We start from the raw sequence: 16186 nt of genomic DNA, 5'->3' as shown, positions 1-16186 counted from the left end.
TATGTTGAGATATTCAGAATTTTTTGTTCCACATGGTTGGTTGCTATAACTGATTTTGGAGTTTGTGAATCAATCACTGAAATCAACGAAAATGTAATGTTATCTAATCTAGAAACAGAATGAAACTCAGGTCGTCTCAACCCATGAGAAGGTTTTTGATGTTCTCACAATCAAACCTTGCCTGGTGCGCAGAGAGAAATAACCTCAAAATTGTCGACAAGGACAGCCAATCACAAGTCCTGTTCATCTTTCCGCCGGTCGGTTAAATGCCCGTCACTAAAATGTTTCAGATGTCTTCTACTCCTCAACGGATCATCACCATGAGCTGGATGTATGTCTTTCTACCCATCGTCTGGGGTAAAATATTATTATATATCTTTAATATTCAACAATACAAAGGTTTTATATGTTGTTCAGTAGGCCTATTGTCTTGTTCAAAAAAAACTTTTAATGATGGATTACTCTTATATTTGAACACGCATCATTCGATAGTCTCCATGTTGCTTCGTATTTCTTGATTCTGACTCATATTTTATATTTTTAATTCAAGGTGCTGTTGTGTCCTCTTACACAGTAGTGGAGCTGACCGTGAGACCAGGAGAAAACGTTACTGTACACTGTGACCTTAAATGCTCATCTGGTGAAACTATTAGATGGTACAGGCACTGTTCTCATGAGAGACACAATATAGACAATTCACCCAAGGATCTGAATTTGATGTGGAACGATTTTTCAGAATCATACAATTTACTGATTAGGAACATCACTAATTCTCACCTTGGTTTCTACTTCTGTTGAACTGTAAAAATGGTTGTGATTGATGGAGACAAGATAGTTCAAAAATATATGTACAGATATTCAAATGTGACCACAAGGATTTCATTTGGTAAGTTGACTCTGTGTAGATGTGCAATGTGAAATTGTTAGTATAGAAAGTGCTCCATGAATGATTTTTACGATTGAAATTGATTAGAAATAGTTATATGTATGGACAATATGCATCTGTGCTATATTTACTTTAAACTACTTTACACATTCATTCACAGTAGAGAGCCTATTGATTAATTAAATATGTATCATTGATTAATTGATTCATGATTGGTGACATACATACACACACAATAGACATTTTAATTTAGTTATTTATGGCTTGCAGCAATAGTATTTATTACATGATATTACAAAACTAGCTACTAGTTTTTATTTATTTATTTATACTTGTATATATATTTTTTTAATTTAAATAAATACATATTTTAGCTAAGCCTCTTGCAGGTGCAGACTGTGTGCAGTGCTGGATGCTGCTGGTCACCCTGTGCCCGTCCTCTGCTCTCCTCTCTTTGTTCCTCTACTTCCTCTGCAGTCACATTGGTAGGACATCATGTGCTTTTGTCTACTGGAAGTCTTTCTGCACTTCATTTGATTGTGTTGTCTCTTGTAATTCTAACTCAGTCTCGGTTTCAGTTCGTGCCGGACAACACCCTGGCGTTTCTCAGGAAATCAGACCTTTAACACTGCAACATGAGGTATCTAATAGTAGCCTACACCTCTTACATTAAATTATATAAACACCCTGTTCTATTAAGAAGTGTGCTCAGTAGTTTTGCTGTCCTAATGTCACGTTGTGTTTGTCTCTCACACGCAGATTGAAAACTACAGCCGTGTGTTTTATGCTGTGTTGAAAACTCCACAACACAAAGGATCTCACAGCTTCTCCGCCCGCAGTATGAGTGGGCTTTGAGAGGTGGATCAGTTATGGTTCTTCCCACCACAACATACACAGCCCAATGCACACACATAGACTCACTCACACCAACACACATGAAGTGAGTCGCACACACAAACTCGTATTTGTATTGAAATTCCCTTGTGTTACTTGTTATTTTGAAAGCTTGAAAAAAGGTACAATATGGTACACATAAAAACATTGAAATATGCATTTGTATATCATTTTATGCTGAAAAGTAAACTGTATTATATGTTTTGATAAAATGTATGAATGAATAAATAAAAACCAATACCTAATTTGAGTCAGTAAAAAAATAATTTGAGGTCATATTTCTTAATGTAAGACTAACACTCATAGTAAATCCCTATGGGATAGATTACATGTCAATAAGCAATATTGTGCAATATTTGACATTTCTCCTGCTGCCTTGGATCTACGATGAAGGAAGCTGAAGCCTTTGCAGGATTGTGTTATGATGAGACACCGTCTGAATACAACAGTGTCAGTACAGCTATGGATGGTTCTCACGTGTATGAAGTTCAAAACGACTAGGAAGTTAAGGAGTGGAAAATGGTTGAAACGGTTCTGGAACCTGATTTCCTGTGATCTATTTCTTGAGTCAGGTGTTGTCTGATAAACTCTGGGGTCTTTAGTGACTGGAGTTGGTACAGAGCCAAGATGTGGAACAAAATGAGTGTTCAGTTGTTGATATTTTCATCTTAATCATTCTCTTTTGATCCGAATAGGCTAACAATCTAACAATAATATATATACATATGTAGACATTGACAGAAAGATTAAATTTGCACTATGTAACTTTGGAGCTACAAGGTTCCTCAAGAATAAAATGCGCCCATCCAAGAGGGACATTTTCACAAAAACAACATTTCATTCTGTTTCACTCATGTTCCCCGCTGTGGGAAAATCTATAAATATGGATACAACTTAAGCCCCGACAGGTTGGAAAATATAGCGAAACGCGGATATTGTAGGTGTTATAGATTGAATTAATGTTGCATTCATTTATATATTGCACCCCGGAACCTTTGTGCCTTTACCCGTGTACTCTACCGGCCGGTTTTAGTGTTGCACCGTCTGAGGAATGCAGGGTCCATGCTGGGCTGTTGTACGGTGATATGTTTTCCAGTAAAGTACCCTAACTGAGCTCCAAGTGTGCGTGCGTCATTACCCTCGGGTTACCACACTTTTGGCGACGAGGATTAAAACATATATGACGGAGTGTCGTGTGGTTAGGGTCGGAGAAGAAGTTCCGTGTAGTTTTAGCTTGTAGCGTGGCTGCGGCTACGGTCGGCACGCTCAGTGAGTTCGTCGAGCTGGATGGTGACTGGATTGAATATGTCGAGAGACTGGAGCACTTTTTCCTGGCGAATGGCATTGAGGAGGAGGAAAGGCAGAGATCGATTCTCCCCAGTGTGTGCGGTGCCAAGACGTACAAGTTGATACGCAACTTAGCAACCCCACGGAAGCCAGGTGACTTGTCATTCAAGGAATTGGTGACCCTGGTGCAGGAGCATCACAACCCCAAACCGTTAGTGATTGTTCAGCGCTTCAAGTTCCACACCCATTCACGCAAAGAGGGAGTTTCAGTTGCTGCATTCGTGGCGGAGCTGAGACAACTGTCGGAATATTGCGAGTTTGGACCGGGGCTTGACGACATGCTACGGGACAGGTTGGTCTGTGGTATCAATAATGACAGCATTCAACGCCGATTGCTGGGTGAAGTTACACTACCTTTCAAGAAGGCGTTGGAGATCGCTCATGCGATGGAAACGGCAGCTAACAACTCAAAAGACATTCAAGCAGCTAATGCCAGTGTGCCACAGAGCACCGTTCACCGTCTGTTTAAGGAGGGGAGAGGCAAGCCGATGAAGTCATTAGAGTGTTACCGGTGTGGGGGAGCGCATCTCGCTAATGGCTGTGGATTTAAAGATGCTGTTTGCCATAACTGCCAGAAAAAGGGGCACATAGCCAAGAAGTGCAGAGGTGCTAAAAAGCAATGGAAAAAGGAGTGGGAAGAGTCAAAACCCCAAATGAAAACGCAGCATTTGCAAAGCGAAGGACCTGAGGAGCAGTGTTCATTCAACATGTTCAGTATGGACCTCTGTAAACCCCGGGCAGCCCCAATCTGCACAACGCTGCAAATAAATGGAAAAGAGATGACCATGGAGGTGGACACGGGTGCCTCAGTTTCAGTGATAAGTCATACCACCTACTGCAGGTTGTGGGGCTCTGGAAAGGCGCCCGCTTTAAGAAAGACTAATATTAAACTGAGACAATACACTGGTGAGTGCATTCCTCTACTTGGAGCTATAGAAGTAGACGTTATGTACGAAGGCCAGTCAGCTAAAGGGGAGCTGATAGTGGTAGACGGGGAGGGACCTAGTCTGCTTGGGCGGGACCTCCTACAGAGAATCCGCCTCAATTGGGGGGAGATCATGCACATGAGGGTGGTTGGAGACATCCTATCAAAGTATGCAGAAGTTTTTAAGGATGAGCTTGGCACCCTCCGGGGCACAACAGTGAAGTTGACCGTGGACCCCAACGCAAAGCCACGTTTTTGTAAACCACGCACAGTGCCATACGCTATGAAGGCTAAGGTGGAAGCGGAGCTGGACAGGCTGCAGCGGTCAGGTGTCATTGAACCGGTGGAGTTCTCTGACTGGGCAGCCCCAATTGTGCCTGTGCTGAAAGAAGATGGTGGGGTGCGGCTATGTGGTGATTACAAGATGACAATCAACCAAGCCTCACAACTGGACCCTTATCCCCTGCCAAGAGTGGAGGATTTGTTCGCCACACTGGCAGGAGGACAAACGTTTACAAAACTGGACATGAGTCACGCGTACCAACAACTGCTGCTGGACGAGGACTCTAAACAATACGTGACCATCAACACCCACAAGGGTCTGTTCAAGTACAATCGCTTGGTGTTCGGCGTCGCGTCCAGCCCAGCCATTTTTCAGCGCACCATGGACAACCTCCTGCAGAACATTCCCCATGTTGCTGTCTACCTAGACGACATCTTGGTGACGGGTAAGACCGAAGGGGAGCATCTGCAAAACCTCGACCAGGTGCTGCAGAGAATGAAGGAGGCCGGGCTGCGGTTAAAGCGTGGTAAATGCGTTTTCCAGGCTCCGAGTGTCACCTACCTGGGTCATATGATTTCAGCTCAGGGGCTTTCCCCCATGACGGAGAAGGTGAGGGCGATAAAGGAGGCTCCTAGCCCAAAGAATGTGGCAGAACTCAGGTCGTTCTTGGGCTTAGTGAACTATTATGGGAAGTTCTTGCCTGAACTGTCCACTGTGCTTGCTCCACTCTATCAGCTTCTGCACAAAGACTGTTCCTGGAGTTGGCAGCAGGATCAGGAGACAGCGTTCCAGCAGGTAAAAGGACTATTGCACTCTGCAACGCTGCTCGTGCACTTTGACCCAGACAAGGAAGTTGTTTTGTCCTGTGATGCATCACCCTACGGCGTGGGGGCGGTCCTTTCGCATCGTATGGACGACGGAGGTGAGAAGCCTATTGGGTACGTGTCTCGTACTCTCACATCAGCAGAACGGGGTTACTCTCAGCTAGAGAAGGAGGGGCTAGCTGTAGTTTTTGCTGTGAAACGGTTCCACCAGTAACTTTATGGTCGCCCATTTACCATTTTCACAGACCACAAGCCTCTGCTGGGCCTGTTTGGTGAGACTAAAGGTATTTCACCCATGGCGTCAGCAAGATTGCAGCGCTGGGCATTAACTTTGTCAGCGTACCAGTATCACATTGTGTATAAAGCAGGAAGTGAAAATGCAAATGCAGACGCATTCAGCCGTCTTCCCCTCCCAGAGTCACCGAGCCAAGCTAACCTCCTTCCAGAGACTGTGTTTTTGTTAGACAGGCTGTCTGACTCTCCGGTGTCCGCAAAGCAGATCAAACAGTGGACTGTAAGAGACCCGGCACTGTCACAAGTAAAGCAGTGGCTACTGCAGGGCTGGCCGGTAACAGTTGAGCGGGAGGAGCTCAAGCCCTATGTCCAGCGTCAGCTGGAGCTCAGTGTGCTGAATGGCTGTATCCTCTGGGGCTCCAGGGTGATTATTCCACCTGCGGGTCGTGCTCAGGTAATGGAAGTGCTGCATGAAGCCCACCCTGGGGTGTCAAGGATGAAGAGCCTCGCCAGGTCGTTTGTGTGGTGGCCAGGGATGGACGGTGCGTTGGAAGAAAAGGTCAAAGCATGTTCACAGTGTCAAAGTAACCAGAAGATGCCCGCACCGGCGCCTCTCCACCCATGGGAGTGGCCGGTCCGTCCCTGGTCCAGGCTCCACCTGGATTTTGCTGGTCCGTTTATGGGTCGCATGTTCCTTGTGCTGGTGGACGCTCATTCAAAGTGGATGGAGGCACACATCATGTCAAATATCACAGCCCCTGTTACCACTGACACGCTCAGAAGCATCTTTGCCACCCACGGGCTACCGGATACAGTGGTCAGTGACAACGGGCCCACTTTCACCAGTGAGGTTTTCAAAGAGTTTATGGAGAAGAATGGAATCCGACATATACGGTCTGCGCCATATCACCCTGCTTCCAACGGCTTAGCAGAACGTGCTGTGGAGACGCTGAATGATGGACTGAGGAAAATGTCAGGGAACACGCTGGAGACTAAGCTTGCACGTTTCTTGTTCCAGTATCGGATTACTCCACACACAACCACTGGCTTGCCTCCAGCAGAGATGTTGCTGGGGAGGAAGCCCAAATCTCATCTGGACCTCCTTCGCCCGGATGTGGGGGCAAAAGTTGCCCGGTCACAGGAGAACCAGAAGGTGAGACGGGACCAACATGCCAGGGAGAGGCTGTTGCAGCAGGGGGACTGTGTGTATGTGAAGAACTTTGCCGCTGGCTCACCATGGCTGCCAGGAGTTATTCACCGCCAGTCTGGTTCAGTTTCTTTTGTGGTGGACCTGTTGGATGGCAGGCAGGTTCGCCGGCACCAGGATCACGTGCGGGCCCGCACTGATGCAGAGGGGGAGGGGTCTCGGAGTGTTGCTCACAAGGACAGTGTGAGCGGCTCTACGGACTGTGTGGCACCGGTGTGCATTGATGGACGGTTGCTGCCTCCTCAGGAATTGTCTGAGCAGACTGCCTCACCTGCCCCTGCCCAACTTCCTCCCAGTGGAGCACCGTCTGTTGCCCAGGCTGTGGACTCTAATGTTTCACTAAGAAGGTCAGAGAGGCAACACAAGCCTCCAGAGAGACTGAACTGTTAAACTAAAAGAAAAAGAGTGTTATGCCATATCGGTCGTTGTTGCCTGTTGTGTTAAAGAAAAATGTTGTGCAATACCGGATGTTGTTGATGGCTTGTTGTGAAATGTGAATTGGAGTTGGTTTAAGTGCAATAGTATTTATGTATTGGTTACAAGGGTACATACATGCAAAGTCAGTTTATTTGTTTAACCGTATTCTAAGTGTTTACTTAAAGGGGGAGAAGTGTTATAGATTGAATTAATGTTGCATTCATTTATATATTGCACCCCGGAACCTTTGTGCCTTTACCCGTGTACTCTACCGGCCGGTTTTAGTGTTGCACCGTCTGAGGAATGCATGGTCCATGCTGGGCTGTTGTACGGTGATATGTTTTCCAGTAAAGTACCCTAACTGAGCTCCAAGTGTGCGTGCGTCATTACCCTCGGGTTACCACAGTAGGTTTTACTCAAGGAAAGTCAATGCAGACTGGAGCGGAGGTAGACGAGCAATGATGAGAGGAGGGAGAGGAGAAGAGCAGAGGAGGGACACAGGATAACCAGCAGCATCCAGCACTGTCAACAGCCTGGAGCAGAGGGCCGGCTGTGAAACATGGAGATAAGATTGGTTTAAATTGTATCCACAGATATGGAAATGGAGAGGATATTTCAAGGAATTAATTTGGTAATTTTACTTTTTGTCGATTTTCATAGCCATGTCTAATTGTAGGTAACAGAAATGGTCCATGAATAATTCGATAATAATTATTATAAACTATTTACTTTGATACGTATTCTTAAAAAAGTGTCAAAAGAATAGAATTTTAGCTTATGTGATGGAAAATCTACATGTTGTATTGTTTTCTTTTGTCTATCTATGAACTTAAGTTTTGTTACTATTTTGTGTGATATATATATGTATACATTGCCTGCCTTCTATACTCATTGGGGGTTATCTAAAGTGTGAACCTTTGAGTTTCGTGTGATTTTATTGCCTGCCTCTTCCTATGTCTTCTTTATGATGTGATCTGTTTCCATGCAATCCTTGTGTGGGCCTGTTCCTTGACCCCCTGGCTAGCGTTGAGGAAACAAAAGGTTACATGGCACGGCCGCAAACCCCTTTAATGGCATCCTGGGGAGCTTCGATTGTAGAGATTACCATCTGGTAAAACAAAGCCTTTTGGTTTATTGGGGGACAGACCCTCCTCCAGAAACCAACCAAAGTGAATAAGAACTCATTACTTGGAACACTCGGTGGACTTCTCCTGGCGTACCTTTAGAGAATGAAGTAAGACGCAGGGCGAACTCCCATCTGAGGCCTCAGATTATTGTATTGTATGCCTGTTATATTATTTGTTGATGCATATTGAGATGTATCTTTGTTCATACTTTTATTACAAATATATGTGACCAGCAATTGCCTACAAGTATTGTGTGCTTTTTGCATCTAAATATCTCACCTGTCTTAGACGCAATATCTGATAGAGAAATTGCCACGACATTTATCAGGAAAATCAATTCAACATGTTTTCAAGATGGGCCACTATGCTAATCTGAGATATTTGTGCCATTTACTAGAGTTAGAAATTCTACCCATTTCATTACAATTCCTATAAACATCGTGCACTGTTTTCTTCAGATATAAGTGTAGGACATTGGCAAGAAATGTTTACTTGTTATGATGGATATCAATTGTAACCAGATGCTGGTCATTGAGCAGGCAAGAGAGCCCATTGATTCATTAAATATGCCTCATTGATTATTAATTCATTGTTCTATTACATTCTAAATGTACATTTAGGTATCTGTGACACCATGCAGCAATAGTTTATACAGTAGTAGATTGTGAAAAGGTAAAACCCCAGTGTTTTTATTTCATATTGTCTCCATATATATAAATATATATATTGTAGCAGGCCAGTGGGTGTGGGGTTTCCACGCCACCAAGTTCAACAGTCAACCACACAACACACAGAGCAGTTCAGAGTCAAGGTGATTTATTTCCCGTGTAAATAAAAACCACCAGGGTGGGAAAAGGGTCATCCACCTCTCTTAAGTTACAATCCGTATCCCTACTCAATCCAATGGTATTTCCATCTGTCTCTCTCTCGTCGGCAGTGGTACAGTTCTCCCAGAAGGTCCCATATATATATATATATACAGTGGGGCAAAAAAGTATTTAGTCAGCCACCAATTGTGCAAGTTCTCCCACTTAAAAAGACGAGAGAGGCCTGTAATTTTCATCATAGGTAAACCTCAGCTATGAGACAAAATGAAAAAAAAAAAATCCAGAAAATCACATTGTCTGATTTTTTAAGAATTTATTTGCAAATTATGGTGGAAAATAAGTATTTGGTCACCTACAAACCAGCAAGATTTCTGGCTGTCACAGACCTGTAACTTCTTCTTCTTTAAGAGGCTGTTTACCTGTATTAATGGCACCTGTTTGAACTCCTTATCAGTATAAAAGACACCTGTCCACAACCTCAAACAGTCACACTCCAAACTCCACTATGGCCAAGACCAAAGAGCTGTCAAAGGACACCAGAAACACAATTGTAGACCTGCACCAGGCTGGGAAGTCTGAATCTGCAATAGGTAAGCAGCTTGGTGTGAAGAAATCAACTGTGGGAGCAATTATTAGGAAATGGAATACATACAAGACCACTGATAATCTCCCTCAATCTGGGGCTCCACGCAAAATCTCACCCTGTGGGGTCAAAATGATCACAAGAACGGTGAACAAAAATCCCAGAACCACACGGGGGGACCTAGTGAATGACCTCCAGAGAGCTGGGACCAAAGTATCAAAGGCTACCATCACTAACACACTACGCCGCCAGGGACTCAAATCCTGCAGTGCCAGACGTGTCCCCCTGCTAAAGCCAGTGCATGTCCGGGCCCGTTTGAAGTTTGCTAGAGAGCATTTGGATGATCCAGAACAGGATTGGGAGAATGTCATATGGTCAGATGAAACCAAAATAGAACTTTTTGGTAAAAACTCAACTCGTCATGTTTGGAGGAGAAAGAATACTGAGTTGCATCCAAAGAACACCATACCTACAGTGAAGCATGGGGGTGGAAACATCATGCTTTGGGGCTGTTTTTCTGCCAAGGGACCAGGACGTCTGATCCGTGTGACGGAAAGAATGAATGGGGCCATGTATCGTGAGATTTTGAGTGAAAACCTCCTTCCATCAGCAAGGGCACTGAAGATGAAACGTGGCTGGGTCTTTCAGCATGACAATGACCCCAAACACACCGCCCGGGCAACGAAGGAGTGGCTTCGTAACAAGCATTTCAAGGTCCTGGAGTGGCCTAGCCAGTCTCCAGATCTCAACCCCATAGAAAATCTTTGGAGGGAGTTGAAAGTCCGTGTTGCCCAGCGAAGGCCTAAAAACATCACTGCTCTAGAGGAGATCTGCATGGAGGAATGGGGCAAAATACCAGCAGCAGTGTGTGAAAACCTTGTAAAGACTTACAGAAAACGTTTGACCTCAGTCATTGCCAACAAAGGGCATGTAACAAAGTATTGAGATGACCTTTTGTTATTGACCAAATACTTATTTTCCACCATAATTTGCAAATAAATTCTTAAAAAATCAGACGTGATTTTCTGGATTTTTTCTTTTCATTTTGTCTCTCAAAGTTGAGGTATACCTATGATGAAAATTACAGGCCTCTCTCGTCTTTTTAAGTGGGAGAACTTGCACAATTGGTGGCTGACTAAATACTTTTTTGCCCCACTGTAAATATATATATATATTGTGGTACCCGCTCCCCGGTGTCTCGGGGTCAAAGACAGAGTTCACGGCGGAGTCAGGGTTGAAGCCACACACGGCATTTATTTAACAAGAGTCTGAACACAAGTACTCGATCTAGGGTCTCCGTGAGCCTCTAATCCACCGGCGTGGCGAGTAGTCTCCGCGTGTCGCTCTCCTTCCGTCTCCCGTTCTGTGGTCCCTTTTAAGACGCCTCCTGGGCTTTCTCCTCCCTCCGGCCAGGTGTCCCCCATCTCGCTGATTGGGGGGAGAGACGTGGTGCTCTCTGTCGCCGGTTGGTGGGTGGCGGCGGTATACCCCGTCCACCACTGATCCTCGGACCCGCCCGGGCCGAGGTTTAAAGGGCGGGATGTCACAATATATATATGATGCCTTTGCTGCAGGTGTTGGGGACTCTGCTGCCCCAGACTGTGGACAGTGCTGGATGCTGCTGGTCATCCTGTGTCCCTCCTCTGCTCTTCTCCTCTCCTTCCTCTCATCCTTGGTCGTCTACCTCCGCTGCAGAAGGAAAGGTAGCGTAAACATCTCTGTTAACGTCATCTTCTGTATCTTGAGAACACCGTCGCTACATATTGTCTTCCGCAGAAGCTGCAACTGTCTCCCTTTGCTGGTTTTGTGGCGTAATGATGACTGTTCATGTTTCTTTAAGATGAAGCCCTCCATGTTGCTCAGGGAACACCCAGCAGTAGAGATGTAACATAAATCAGGAACCAGGTAACGTATAGGTAATATATTTACATACATTTGTGATGTAATGGTAGAGGACAGTATGGAGTACATTAACATGTTATGGTGGAGTGCTGTACAAAGATGTTTATTGAAGGCTAAATGGACATCAATGGACCCAATGTTCAGCGTTAGTCAGGTGTTATAACTCTTCCTGACACAGGAAGAGAAATACATTCAGCAGAGTTTCATGTGGCTACTCTTAAGAGTCAAGAGTAGCTTCTTCCTGTAGTCGCCTCATAAGGGTGTAACAAGGGACACAGGGTACAGTGTTCAACACAGTTTCTAAGAACAACATCGCGTGTTAAGACCACCAGTGGTTTGTGTTTTTCAGCTACAGGATGCTACCGTGGTTTCCTGTGTACTTCTCATCAGTTTTTTAGAGCATGTTGTCAGGTTCAATGTTGACTACATTTAAATACTCAATTATGTTTTATTTTCAGCTCTTGATTGATTTTATTTAGTATTTATTCAGTATGTTTGGCAATATGTTTTTGATATGCAATATGTTGGAAAATGTTTTCTTTGGGCCGAGTTGGTGAAAAGAATGGAACACTTCTTATTATTCCGGTGAAGTTGAAATGTACCATCATATTATTTAGTGACCTTGAACACATTGCACATTGGTGCAGTAATGCATCTTACTCATTTCTTCATAACAGACCTGATCTTCACCATCTTTCTGGTTTATGAACACAAATACCAGCAACTACCAAAACACATTGAAAGAATGTCTTCTTGGAATAAAAGGCTGAAAAAAGCTTTTTACTGTACTTGTTTCTTTGTGTGAAAAGCATTTTTTGTATTTAATTAAATGTAAGAATCCCTTGATGTAGGAAGGAACACAAAGATCCTAGGAGCGCCACACAGTATGAGGCCCTGGTTGTGTCCTGTCTGTGTTGTATGACTGCATCTTTTCGTTGAGGCTACATTGAAGCTCTGCCGTCAGAGAGTCAGACTTGGACCGATGGGTGGACCCAGAATCCATTGACGTCAACGGCACGCAGCAATCCTATGTGATATTGTAGCTTGGCTTTTTGCATTATTAAAATAGCACTTTTTTTTTAAACATTTTAAACCACTTTAGAAATTTCAGTTGATAAAAAGAACCTCCAGCATTGTGAACAGGTACACACGGTATCAGTACTACTGCACATCAACTCATTGATTAAACTGTAACTGCTGAATTCAGTGGCCTTCATGAGCACACACCCCCCATTCTGGCCTTCTTGCACTGGCTCCAAGTTCTTTTTAGGATTCATTTTAAAGTTGTATTATTTGTTTTTAAGGCACTGGCTGGACCTAACCTATATCAACTACCTTGTACAGCCCCACTCAGCCCAAAGGTCCCTTAGATCCCAAAACAAAGCTTCTGCATGTGCCGCGCTCACGGCTAAACAGAGGGCTGATAGAGCCTTTGCAGTTGCAGCTCCACGTCTGTGGAACCGTCGCCCCTGGACATCAGAACCGCCCCCTCCATTTCAGCCTTCAAATCCAGGCTGAACCCACCTTTACTCCCTGGCCTTCCTTGGGGTTTCCTTTTATTTGTGTTTTATATAATTACGACTATTGGTCCAATGCGTTTTTTGTAGTTAGTTACTTTTTAGTTATCCACTGTACAGCACTTTGGTCGGTTATGCTGTGTGTAAATGTGCTTTATCAATTAAATGTACTTACTATTTACTTACTGCATGTATACGTCTGTGCGTTCTTCGTGTGACGTCTATATTATTGTTCTTGCGCAGGCAGGTCAGTTCGGATGGTGGCCAGTTAACACTGGAATCTGATATTGACCACTTGTTAAACATAATCTACATCCATAATAAACATCCAAATCAAAAAATTGGATCTGCCTGACTTAACGGCTCAAATGGGGGTAGACATAAGGACCTCAGAGCTACTTGCAAGTCCCATGATGGTGCCCTCAGGGACCGTGGCGGTTGAAGCCTCTGGGCTCCCTTCAGAAACTGCCTGACTAGGTAGTGGGACCCTATCGTCTGGTTATCCACCCTTGCATGTGTGGCCGAGATCGCAGCCATATAAACGTGGAGGGTAGAAGCAGCTCTCCTGTTGTCCAACAAAGACTGCAGAAAGTGTAGTATCACTACCACTGAGCAAGTCTCTGGGACTTCACCCTGTGCCACGCACCACTGTGAAAACAACTTCCACCTGTTTGCATAGAGCAACCTAGTGGGGAGTGCCCTTGAACTAAAAATGGTACGGACCACTGACTGGTCTTGCGACCAGTCAGTGGTCCGTACCATTTTTAGCAGTGGGTCCTGGCCGTCAGCAGTGGGTCCTGGCTTTCAGGGGACACATGCACAGCCGCCCCGGATTGGTGTGCCATATGCGTCCGCCTACCTGGGACAGAAGGTCCTGTCTCTCTGGGAGGCACCAAGGCTCTCCGTTGAGGAGTTTTAGTAACACTGGGAACCATGGCCTTCCTGGCCAATGTGGTGCCACCAGAAGTAGGCTTTGACTGCCACGCTGGACCCGGGAATTGGGGGAAATGCATAAAGCAGGCTGTCTGGCCAAGCATGAGCCAAAGCATCCTGTCCTAGGGCAGTGGTTCTTAAACTTTTTGTCTGGCGACCCCACAAAAAAGTATGGCGAGGTCTGAGGACCCCACTTTCCCCAAACCCATTCTAAGTTCTTACTCAAAATACCCCCTCAAACGTTAACTAAATCAAGCAAAAAAAAGTAAGCAAAGTAATTAGTTTTATTTATTCCATATGAACAAGAACCGAGAAAAACAAACAATCACGATTAAACAAGTGTAGGCTGCCGCTATCAGATCAGAATGCTATGTGCGTGGCGCGCGCGCGCACACACAAGCACACACACACAAACACACACACACACACACACACACACACACACACACACACACACAGCATTAGGCCTACAATGTTACATGAAATATATTTATGGCGATAACAATAACGGTATTTTTTATTTTTTTGTTTATTATTTCGCTTTTCTGGTTTACTATCTTTAACAATTTCAATGGGAAGGGTGGGCCTGCTTCCGTGAACATAGCAAGTTCATTCTAGGAGGAATGCTGCATGCGGCGACACAGAGATTTTCCTCCACCGTGCTGAGCCGACATCTGTATTTATTTTTTATATATGCGAGGGATGAAAATGTCTTCTCGCACAGATAGGTCGACCCGAAAGGCGTTAGAATGCCCTTGGACAATCCGGGGTATTCCTGCGCAACAGACCTCCAATTCATCCAGTGATTTTGAGACAAACGATGTCTGTATGGTTCGGTCACTGGATAGCTCAAGCTGCGCATCTTCAAGCTCAGATGACAGATCGTTTGAAGAGCAGCGGAACCCATTTGGAGGTGGTGGGCACCACCTCATCCAGAGGTGGTGCCCACCACCTCTGGATGGAGTCTCCACTCTCCGGGGGGTGTCCCTTGGCGAGAGAGAAGGTCTGCCGCTGTGTTTCGGACACCTGGAACATGGACAGCCCTCAGGCTTAGAAAATGGGGAAACGCCCATGTAAGGAGCTGCGTGACCTGCATGACCTGCAGGCTCTGCCTCGATCTGGTGCCCCCCTGATGGTTGACGTGGTAGACTGTGGAGGTGTTGTCTGTCCGGACAAGAACTTGTCGGTTTCTCAGAACTGGAAGGAAGTGCCTGATAGATAAGAAGACCGCAAGGAGTTCCAGCACTGCATTCATGAACTACAAATCATATCGGTTCTGCGACGTTTGTCTCTGAAAACACAGGTTTTAAGGACGGAAGTCGTGAGTTATGATGTAAATATTGTTGTTTCCGTCTCGAGTTGATGAGGTCATCGAGTTGATGAGGTCATCGTGTTGATGAGGTCACGTTTCACCAGTTCATCGGATGTTTTGTTTTTATTTGTTTTGTTTGGGGGAAGAAAAAAGAATCGAATCTCTGATGGGCATCCCACTGGCCTCTGATAGTCCTGCACTGCCATACTGCACCCCAGCCGGAAAGGGAGGCATCTGTCTCTACAACCTCCCGCCGGGAAGCTATCCTCCCTAAGGGCGACTCCGCAATCAGGTATGCCCTCTATCACCAGGGTCTGAGGGACCGAAGGCACTGCCCAGACAGCCTGACCATCTTGTGTCTCTGCCACTTTGTGTCCAAGTGGAGACCATTCGCCCAGATCTGAAGGGGACGCAACTTCAGACGGCCTAGTGGGACCACCATGGATGCTGAGCACGAACCCTGATGTTGGGTAATAGGGACGTGAAAGTAAGCGTCTTTCAGGTCTATTGACACAAACCAGTCCCCCTGAGTGATAGCCTGGTGGACATCTGCAACACGCAGCATGTGGAAGGGAAGAACCTTGAGGAACTGATACAGCCCTCTCAAGTCCAGAATGGGGTGAAACCCGCCATCCTTCATCGGTACCAGAAAGTAGGTTGAGTAGAACACATCGAGATGTTCTTGTGGTTCTACTACTTTGATGGCACCCTTCCCAAGGAGGGTGGCTAATTCCTGTCTCAGGACCAGGGATCTGTCGGGATTGTTGACCACAGTCACTTTGATCCCGCTGAAAGTTGGTGGCCGGCGTCGGAATTGGAGTGTGTACCCGTTGGATAGCATGGACACTATCCAAGGGTTAAAACATGGCTGAAGCGCCTCTTAAAATACTTCTGTCCCTACTCTTTTTCCCTTTGCTGTCGGCGATACAGTCTCGGCAGTACATCATACTGTGGCATTATTGAAATAG

This window comes from Pollachius pollachius, assembly GCF_949987615.1.
Source record: "Pollachius pollachius genome assembly, chromosome: 15".
Classification (NCBI taxonomy): Eukaryota; Metazoa; Chordata; class Actinopteri; order Gadiformes; family Gadidae; genus Pollachius; species Pollachius pollachius.
This window is presented reverse-complemented; position numbering follows the sequence as displayed.